This window comes from Acomys minous, assembly GCF_964271855.1.
Source record: "Acomys minous genome assembly, chromosome: 2".
In the NCBI taxonomy this organism is placed as follows: Eukaryota; Metazoa; Chordata; class Mammalia; order Rodentia; family Muridae; genus Acomys; species Acomys minous.
Genome location: NC_140484.1, coordinates 71,505,876 through 71,511,875, shown reverse-complemented (window position 1 = coordinate 71,511,875; position 6,000 = coordinate 71,505,876). Strand labels below are relative to the sequence as shown.

At 49.3% G+C, this 6,000-nt stretch overlaps 1 protein-coding gene across 6 annotated transcripts in view; it reads left to right on the top strand.

The window, feature by feature from the left end:
* The first annotated feature begins 2,858 nt into the window (after nt 1-2,858).
* The window catches only part of SRCAP (Snf2 related CREBBP activator protein), a 59,517-nt gene continuing 56,375 nt past the window's right edge, over nt 2,859-6,000 (top strand). For 2 of the 6 annotated variants that reach the window (XM_084772751.1, XM_084772750.1), the window contains exon 1: nt 5,919-5,988. The gene's annotated coding sequence lies outside the window, so the exon portion shown is untranslated. Of the gene's footprint in view, nt 3,767-3,795; nt 4,063-5,912; nt 5,989-6,000 lie in introns of those variants that run through there. The other 4 variants (XM_084772748.1, XM_084772746.1, XM_084772749.1 and 1 more) reach the window with 4 other exon arrangements.

Sequence of the window (6,000 nt, the reverse complement as noted above, 5' to 3'; positions counted from 1 at the left end):
TGCTTTCTTAATGCTAGAATAAAAGGCGAATGCCCATTAAAATTCTTTATTAGTATCCTTCTAGATATTATATGTATATTAAGTCTGAGGAGACAAAGTATAAAACAACATATAGTATGGTATCATTTAGATATAAGGAACTCATTACTTCTAGTCAGGGCACTGGGAGCATGTAGGGAAGGTTTTTTGCAGATAATCCTTTTGCTGGTTATTCATACTAGACTTTGTTGTTTTGTTTTTTGAGACAGGGTCTCTCTGTGTAGTCTTGGCTGTCGTGGGCTCACTTTGTAGACCAGACTGGCCTGGAACTCACAGCGATCTGCCTGCCTCTGCCTCCCGAGTGCTGGAATTATAGGTGTGTGCCACCACGCCCGGATCATACTAGTCTTTACCTCTATCATTTTGACTTTTTTTTCTTTTATCTATTTATTTGAGACAGGGTTTTTCTGCTTGGCCTTGACTGTCCTGGACAACACAGGTGTGTGCCATCAAACCCGGTTCATTTTGAGATTTTACTTTTATTTTATGAATGTTTGCCTGAATTTATGTTTGTGTACAAGAAAAGGGTGTCAGATCCATTAAGACTAAAGTTAGAAACTGTTAAGAGCTTCCATGTGGGAGCCGGGCGTGGTGGCACACGCCTTTAATCCCAGCACTTGGGAGGCAAAGGCAGGTGGATCGCTGTGAGTTCGAGGCCAGCCCGGTCTACAAAGTGAGTTCAGGACAGTCAAGGCTACACAGAGAAACCCTGTCTCGAAAAACAAAAAAACAACAAGAGCTTCCACGTCGGTGCTGGGAAACCAAACCCTGGGTTCTCTGGAAGAAAAGGCAAACCTTCTCTCCAGCCCTGCCTCTGTAATTATTTGAACACACGGACACCTTTTTTTAATGTCCTAAAATGAAAACAAAAAACAAAAAACAAAACCAAAAACATACAGTCAATGCAACACTACATGCATGTCTTTTTGTTATTTTTTAGACAGGATAATCTTGAACTTTAGAATATTAACTAGTGGTGTGTGTGTGTTTGTGTACTGAGTATGCAACGGCCTAGGCAGGCCTCTACCATAAATCCTGAGATTACAGGTGTATGCCACCATGAGTGCTGGGATTATAGGTGTATGCCACCATGAGTGCTGGGATCACAGGTATATGCCACCATGAGTGCTGGGATCACAGGTATATGCCACCATGAGTGCTGGGATCACAGGTATATGCCACCATGAGTGCTGGGATCACAGGTATATGCCACCATGAGTGCTGGGATCACAGGTATATGCCACCATGAGTGCTGGGATCACAGGTATATGCCACCATGAGTGCTGGGATCACAGGTATATGCCACCATGAGTGCTGGGATCACAGGTATATGCCACCATGAGTGCTGGGATCACAGGTATATGCCACCATGAGTGCTGGGATCACAGGTATATGCCACCATGAGTGCTGGGATCACAGGTATATGCCACCATGAGTGCTGGGATCACAGGTATATGCCACCATGAGTGCTGGGATCACAGGTATATGCCACCATGAGTGCTGGGATCACAGGTATATGCCACCATAAGTGCTGGGATTTTAGGTGTATGCCACCATGAGTGCTGGGATCACAGGTGTATGCCACCATGAGTGCTGGGATCACAGGTATATGCCACCATGAGTGCTGGGATCACAGGTATATGTCACCATGAGTGCTGGGATCACAGGTATATGCCACCATGAGTGCTGGGATCACAGGTATATGTCACCATGAGTGCTGGGATCACAGGTATATGCCACCATGAGTGCTGGGATCACAGGTATATGCCACCATAAGTGCTGGGATTTTAGGTGTATGCCACCATGAGTGCTGGGATCACAGGTGTATGCCACCATGAGTGCTGGGATCACAGGTATATGCCACCATGAGTGCTGGGATCACAGGTATATGTCACCATGAGTGCTGGGATCACAGGTATATGCCACCATGAGTGCTGGGATCACAGGTGTATGCCACCATGAGTGCTGGGACTACAGGTATATGCCACCATGAGTGCTGGGATCACAGGTATATGCCACCATAAGAAGCTGTGAAGAATCTTTCTTCCAGACTCTATCCAACCACCATTCCCCACAACAGCTCCTATGCTCCTCCGCTTTCTTGATTATTATATTCTGGGGCAGGGACTTGGTATATAACCAAGGTTCAAGATCTTCCTTAGAACTGCTGCAGATCTGTTACTTATTTATTGGGGGGGGGTTATCAAGACAGTTTCTCTGTGTAGTCATTACTGCACTGGAACTTGCTCTGAAAACCATGTTGGCATTGAATTTACAGAAATGCACCTGCTTCTGCCTTCAGAGTGCTGGGATTAATATATGAGTGCTTTACCTGTGTGCCATCAGATCACATTATAGATGGTTGTGAGCCACCATGTGGTTGCTGGGAATTGAACTCAGGACCTCTGAAAGAGCAGGCTGAACTGCTGAGCCATCTCTCCAGCCTCAAGATAAATGTGTCCTTAAAATGGGGACAGAGTATCAGATTCTCGACGGGATATTTTTTGGGGGGGAGGGATTCAAGACAAAGCTTCTCTCTGTAGCACCGGCTCTCTTGGAACTAGTTCTATAAATCAGGATGGTCTTGAATTTAGAGATCTGCCTATCTCTGCCTCTGTTGGGATTAAAGGTGTGTGCCACCACTGCCTGTTTGTTTGTTTGTTTGTTTTAGGGTTTTTCTTTGATGTGTACGGGTGTTTTACCCGCATGTATGTCTGAGTACCATGTTTGTACATTGCTCTTTGAGGCCAGAAGAGGGTGTCAGATTCCCTGGAACTGGAGTTACAGATGGGTAAGAACTTCTTTTAGTCTGGAAATAGAACCTGGGTCCTCAGAAAATGGAAGCAGACAGTATTCTTCGTCACTGTGCTATGTTCCCAACCTCTCAAAAGGGTTCTTAATGTAGAAAGACTGCAAACCAATGGTCCAGATGTTTAGGAGTTCCTGGGAAACCAGTGCTACAAAGTCGACTGCAGTTGGTTGTGGTGGCGCACACCATTAATCCCAGGCAGAGGCAGGAGCATCTTTGTGAGTTTAAGGTTAGCTGGATCTACATACCGAGTTCAGGTCAGCCACAGCTATGTTGTGAGACCTTGCCTTAAAGACAAACAGACAAAATATCTGCTATGGGAATCAGGAGGCCCAGGCTCCACTACTAATTTGTTTCATTTCACTGGGTGATTTGCAAAAATAAAGACTCCCAAATTCAAAGGGTGGTCCCAGTGGCCAGCGGCAATGCAGAACGAGTTTCGGTGGCTTCAGACTCCTCGCAGCCAGACTGTAGCATCGGAACGGACTACAACACCCACCGTGCTTTGCGTTCCAGAGTCCTACGCTAGCACGCGAGCCTACCCGCCCCTCCAGCCTCCAGTTACTGTGTATCGCGAGAAGACGGGCCGCTTCGGCGGTAGCGATAACGAGCCTTGGTGGTGGTGTGGTGGTGGTGGTAGTGTTGGTGGTAGTGGCGGTGGCGGCCCAGACGGCGGCGGCCATTTTGGTGAGGCCTCGGGAGCAGCGGCGGCGGCGGCGAGGTCGCTGGGAGTAGCGTCTTCTTTTCCTTCAACTCACTGATCACACCTCCGTGGCGTGACTAGAGGCGGTGGGAGCACAGGGGTGGCTCTAGCTGCGGCCCTTAGGGGAATTGAAGGCGGTGAAGGCGGCGACCAAGAGGGGGCCCTCCCCCCTCCTCGGTGGGAGGGGGGTGGTGAGCACGCCCCCGAGGACGCAGGTAAGGAGAGGGAGACAAGATGGCGGAGGCTCCATAGTTCCCCCTCCCCTGGCTGCTGACTGCGCGCGCATCTACTAGCGCCTCTTTCCCACCTTCCTGGGGTGCTGCGCGCGCACCTCCAGTCGGGGCCCTAGGGCTGGTGAGCGAGGCTGCCTGCGCGCGCCCATAGAGACCGAGGGTTGAGGGGGGGGGGTTTGTCAGGCCGGGTGACAACCTGGTCTCGGAGCGTCGCCTTGCCCTCCTGCCCTTCTGCGCACGCGTGCGTGAGCGAGCAAACCCCAAGAGGACGGACCCAGGTGCGCTTCTGCCCGCCCACCAACCTGCCTCCCTCCCCCTTCCCCTCCCCCCCGGGGGGGGGGAGAGGAAGAGGAAAGGGTGCATGAATAGTCAGGGCGCGTGCCCACCGTAGTCCGTTTTGGGGGCCAAGGCTTTGCGCACGAACCCTTCCTTCCTCAGCCTTTTGCGGTCTGTTGATGCGGGGGCCCTGACGGGCGCGGGCGCGGACTTCTGAGTCCTGTGACCCAGCCTATGCGTTTCGGTTCTGGCGGGAATCCCCCCCCCCCTCCCCCAGGCCGTGCGCGCTGCCGGCTCACTCCGCCTCCAGCCGCGCACGCGCGGGCCCCTCCCCCCAGGCCGTCGCGCACGTTGGGTGGGGTGGGCGACCCGGAGGAGGCGGTGCTATGGTCTGGGTGGTGAAAACTTGGCAGGGGTCAGGGGTCATGCTGGGTCAGTGTACTTACTGAGTGCCTCAGTGAAGGCTGGGGTCAATAGTTCAAGCCTCTTGGATTTGGATTTCCTCTGGTCTTTGAAGAGTTGTGGATGGTGAATCAGGGCAGCACCGCACCTAGAGTAGGAGTTAACCCTGCATATTTCCGGAGCGTGGGTCTTATCGGAGCCTTTTCTGACTTTTGTTGTTGTTTTTCGAGACAGGGTTTCTCTGGCTAGTGTTGGCTATTTGGATTCACTTTGTAGACCAGGCTGACCTCCAACTCACAGAGATCCACCTGTCTTGCCTTCCTGGCTTATACCTGCTTAAAAAGCTCTTTCTGTATAAACTTCTTTGGATGTTTCCTCTTTCCTATACAGGATTTAAAGAGTCCTTATGACCAACTATTTGCTCTTTTGGGGGGAGCTTCACCTTCATTCCTGTTACATTCTCACTGAAAAGGCAGTCAGGCTCTGAGGCGTCCAGCAGGCTTTGTGAACTTCTGGATGTGATGTTTCTGTCCTTCATTTGGTGGTTGGAGGTTAAAGTACTTTAGCTTTTAAAACTTTTTGTTCTTATTTCTCCTCTGTTCTGATCCCACCAGAATGTACAACTCTGAAGTTCTCTTTACAAAACAAAATTTGCTTTTGTTGCCACTACTTTTAAAAAATATATTTATGGGCTGGAGAGATAGCTCAGAGGTTAAGAGTACTGGCTGCTCTTCTAAAAGTCCTGAGTTCAATTCCCAGCAACCACATGGTGGTGGTTCACAACCGTCTATAATGTAATTTGATGCTCTCTCCTGGAGTGCAGGTGTACATGCAGGCAGAGCACTGCATACATAATAAATAAATCTTAAATTATATATATATATTATTTTTGAATATATGTGTGAATTCCTGCGTACCTATGAATACACCACATGCATGCTTTCTGTCCAGAGAGGCCAGAAGAGGAGGTTCATCCTGCTGGAACTGGAGTTATAGCTGTTGTGAGCTGCCATGTAGGTGCTTGGAACCAAACCCAGAGCCTCGGCAAGAGCAATAAACACGTGTTCCTTTTTTTTTTCTTTTCTTTTCAAGATTTATTTATTATTCTGTTTTCATTTTTTGTTTGTTCGAGACAAGGTTTCTCTGTGTAGCCTTGGCTGTCCTGGACTCTGTAGACAGGCTGGCCCTGAACTCACATCGATCTGCCTCCCTGTGCTGGGATTAAAGGTGTGCACAATAAATACTCTAATCCCTGCAGCATTTCTTCACTGAGCCACACCCTCGCCCAATTTATTGTCTTTTATTTTTCTGAAGCATAAGCTTTTCCTGCTACTATTATGTGAAATGACTTTGGGTGGATTTTAACGTCTCTGAGAGCTGGTGTAAGTAACCTTAGATAGGCTGACAAGTGTGGATTGGTTTCTCACTGGTGTTTCCTCTGCTGTTGCAGGTGTGACTGCCTTCATTACAGCACGGCACCGTGGAAGTACAGACTCCCACAGGGCGTGTGGTCTCTGCTCACACAGGTGAGTTCACTT